Source organism: Poecilia formosa, unplaced genomic scaffold (assembly GCF_000485575.1).
Source record: "Poecilia formosa unplaced genomic scaffold, Poecilia_formosa-5.1.2 Scaffold180, whole genome shotgun sequence".
Lineage (NCBI taxonomy): Eukaryota > Metazoa > Chordata > Actinopteri > Cyprinodontiformes > Poeciliidae > Poecilia > Poecilia formosa.
Genome location: NW_006800119.1, coordinates 199,715 through 204,109, shown reverse-complemented (window position 1 = coordinate 204,109; position 4,395 = coordinate 199,715). Strand labels below are relative to the sequence as shown.

The window sequence follows — 4,395 nt, the reverse complement described above, 5'->3', positions numbered from 1 at the left end:
TTTATTTTTCAGGGAATATTTTTTGTTTCTCTACTTTGGATTATTTGATTTTTAATCCACAGTACATATATAATCTATTTAATATATTTAAGTCTCACATAAGAAATTAAGATTTAAATGAGTGCTTCTGTATTATTTAGTGGTAACAGCAGCTCTGTTACCACTAGCAGAAGGACTAGCATTCAACATGACCTATTCCATTAAATAGGTGGTGGACAAAAATATTCACTGTAATATTACATATTCATATTTAAATATTGCAAAAACAGGGTGGAGGTGGTAAATGCTTCAAAAAGATAATTTTGTCTGTTTAGTACAAAAAGAGATGGTTTTAAATTCTTTAACTTCCTTTGTTCTGACAAAAAATAAAAAATAAAAATAAATCTCTACAGTCCGTTTGATTTTGGTCTCACTTATGCCAAACATCAACAAAAGAAGCCTGCTGTTCCTCATTCACTGGTTGCTGCGGCAACCACACAATTAAAAAGGAGGCCGAGTTCGAGTGCTGCTAAAACTAGCATTAGCATGGCTCTGATCTCGCACATGAAAGCGAGACACACCAGACTCGCCTCGGTCGACTGCTGATTCCTCCTGCGTCTAGACACACACAATGCTTGGCAGAGAGTCCCTCCGCGTAAGTATGGGATAGTCGCCATGGAGACCACACACTAAACACCGTCTTCTATTCGTCTGCCCAAATGGGAGCACGTGAAGGCCATGCCACCTCAGGAATCCAATACAAAAAGCATCAAATAAAAGCTGTGAATCTTCCTGCCAGGTAAAAAAAAAAAAAGACAGCAGGAGGGACGAGAGCAAACTGACTTTTTATTAACCTTCTTTTATCAAACATAAGCCACACATATGGCTTCAAACGTGGAAAAAGCTGAAGGTGTTATGAAAGTGTTTTAATTTTGGCTTGATTGGGAACAAGCTAACATTTTCATTTATGAGGAATGTGCCATTAATTGAAATTTGAAGGCAACCCCCAAACCTTTGGATAGTCTTTCTGCTTCAGTCTAATAACTGCTGCAGCTTTATTCGTTTTCCTCCTCTTTCCATCAAACGCTCTGATCTCCTCAGCTGAAGGCTCCAAATTACCTCCTCATCTGCGGCCCACGTTTGCTTTCTCATTTCAAAAGTTGGATTGGTTGTGTGTTTTTTTTTTGGTTTTTTTAAATGTCAGATATTAGGTTAATTCCAAAAACACTTAATTTGAAGGCTTTTCACAAGGCGAAAAGTTAAGTAGCGTGGCAGCCACCATTATCAGTAATTGGGGAGAAAAACAGACTTCCCTTCCAGAAAGACTATTGAAAGGATTGTTTTTGAAGTGAGGTTGTGCTAGCTTATATGGAGTTGCTGTACCTTCAGTAAGTAATGCTGCTGGTGTTTTAATTTAGCGTTTCATTTAGGAAATTAGCTGGTTCCAGAGATGGAACCAGCTAATTTTCCAGTTATTGAAGCAGACTTCAATAATCTTAAAACTCTGTCCACATGGAAAAAAAAAATAAAAAATTATGCTGTTTTATCTGTAAACAGCAGTCATGTTAGCATTTAGCTAGCCTTGTTAAAAACTAGTTCCTTGATCTACGTGTTGCTTCTTACAGAGGGTTTCAACCACTAGCAACTGAGATGGAACTTAACTTTGTTAAGTTTCAAATAACTGGATCTAATTTTGGCCAACCGCTAATGTTTATCTGTGACGGTAATGAGCTATCTTCATAGTGAAGGAAGCTACATTATGAGGCTTACCGGAAATGCGCTGTAAACAGCCACTCCCCACCGTGAAGAAATAAAACTTCCAGCAGTAAAATGTCGTAAGCATTCCTCTTGGTCTGACTTTGATCGCTTAATATTTGGAAGCGTGGCCAACACAACCTGAACGGCTTCGTTCACTTCCTCTACTGCTGTTGCTGAAACTACAGGCAGAGTACAATTCAAAATCGGTGCAGAAACTCAACATCATTTATAACTTCTTTCTGTTCGCTGATTTGCCTGGATGAAATTCATCCTGAGAAATTGAGCTCAATGGGAGAAACTCCAGAGAGAGCACCAAAGAGAGATGAGAATTGAGAAGAATTGCATAGGAAGGGAATTATTGTAAGTCACAAAAAACTTGATCATTTCATGATAACTGGTGCTAAGCAATAATGGTAACCTATAACCTGTTGGTATAAAAATACTGCAAACCAAATAAATTCAGTTTGGGTAACTTAATATTTTTCCCTTTTCACACAACTCTGCTTTTACAAAAATCAAAGCAGTTTGATTTTTGTAAAAATCATTAAACAATTCCCTATTGTTTAATAGGAAAATGTTGCCCTAATTTCCTATTAAACAAAAACCCTGATCTGTAAAGTTTTGTTCTCATAATTTTTCACACAGAATTATGTGATTTTGTGTAAATCAGTTCAATGCAAACATGATGGAAGTTTAAAGGTTCATAAAATGGTTTTACATTTTAAAATATGAGATTTTGAGAGTGAAGTAATTCTGGGATGCCAGCCGTCTGTTTTGCTGTTGGCCACAGCAACTTTGGAAAATCAAAATTAAAAGTAAGAAATGAACATATTTTGAGATTTATCTACTGCTATCAAACTTGTAACCTTTTTAACAAAACCTCAGTTAAAAAATCATTAACTAAGCATAATTTATGTATGCTGCTAGTGTAAATGACATCACTTCCTACTGCCGGGTTGGTATCCCTGTGAATGGATCACCACCACCCTCTGGTCTGTGGTGTAAACACCCACAGTGGGAAGCCCTGGGGCCGGGATGCAAGTTGTGCTCCTTTGTGTTTGTGTGTGCTGTAAAAAGGGCCGGTGTGAGATTTGAGAGTGTTTGCATAAATGTACATTAAACACACAAAAAAAGCAAAGACAGACACCAGGGTAACCATCAGGAGGATTGGGCAACAAGCTCACTGAGCAGCCCACACACTTCAGCCTCGGAGGAAGCCGATTGGCTTCGGTTCAAAAGACAAATGTAAACTGTAGCGAAGCTTTTTTCTTCCTGACTCATAAAGCCTGATCTCTTCAAGCATTGTTAGATGTAATTACGAGTAGCAGACCTTGCCTAAAAGATCATTTATTTGCTGTCTGAAACCTTGATTTCTTTAATTTTCTGTAACTGCTTTAGGTTTAGTCAACAAGACTTTAGTATCAGTTTGAGTTCAGTCTGACTGGAGTCTCTGTTTCAGCTGTAAACAAACAATATTTAATTTTCTGCTGTTACTTTTTCTTAAAGAAGAATTGGAAAAATTCTCCTGAAATGGGAAAACATTTTAAAGGACAAATAAATGTCCCAGCACAAATGCATTTAAAATTGGATTTTATACACTTTATGAACACTGAAATACTGGAAAAACTGATGGAATATTCATGGTCTTTTTTTGGCTGATGTGGAGTACTTTGTCATTTTTTGGAATTATGAATTGGAGAGAACAAATATTACACATGGGGTTCCTCAAGGCTCCACTCTCATCCCATATCTGTATACCTCCGTTTATAAGATTACGTAGTAAAATATATTTTCCCATACAGTAACATGATGACATACAGTTTTCTTTTTTGTGTCACCACATGGCCACAGTCCCTGAGACTCTATGAATAGTTGTGTTAATATATGAGGTTAGGCGGGTCAGATTTTCCTCCGGTCACAGAATGTGAAGAATTATTTTTATTTTTTTATTTTTTTGGTTCCAGATCAGGACTCGACTCGATTCAGCCACTTCTGAGCACAGCAGAAGTATGGATGTTGTTCCACTTTGACCTTAAAAATTTTGTCAAAATAAAAGGTTCCCTTTTAAAAGTGGACACAAAAAAACCCCATGCTTTTATTTTCAAAAGTTTAGACGATTGTGATGACATCTTTGCTGTTGATCCAACATGGTATGTTGGTATGTTGTCACACTCAGTGGTATGATGTAATTACACTGCATCCTCCTGAATCCTATAAACGGGTCGGAGACTCTTCAGTGTGGTTCAGAGGGATTTCTGTGCAGACTTTCATTGATATGTTTATGTAGGTTTTTAAAAACATGCGACAAGCTCCTATGTCCACTTTCACCCTTAAAAATGTTCTCCTAAGGAAGTCATAGCAAGGATTTCGGAGTGAGAAGAAAGCTGACATGCCCACTGCGTGTGCTTGGCGGGGTGGTCCAGTTAGGTGGATGCACATATGCCATACATTAACATTTGACTCTAGGTGTGCCAGGAATCCTATTAGTAAACCTTACAATGAGTCACTGGTGCCTGCGCTGCTACTTTAACTTAAACGTGTGTCAACTTTCTACCACAAATAAAGATGAAGTCATAGGAACGGTTCCGAAACATTTCATTTCAAGTGAACAGCAAATGAGACCAATGAGGTGAGATGGAATTTCTGTGTGTTTTATCA

General features: G+C 37.6%; 1 long non-coding RNA gene across 1 annotated transcript; it reads left to right on the top strand.

Moving 5' to 3' along the window:
- Window positions 1–481: 481 nt before the first annotated feature.
- LOC107837830 (uncharacterized) lies at window positions 482–3,808 on the top strand. The gene is made up of 2 exons (XR_001663877.1): window positions 482–778; window positions 3,702–3,808. It is a non-coding gene; the product is annotated as an uncharacterized LOC107837830 (long non-coding RNA).
- The last annotated feature ends 587 nt before the right edge of the window (window positions 3,809–4,395 follow it).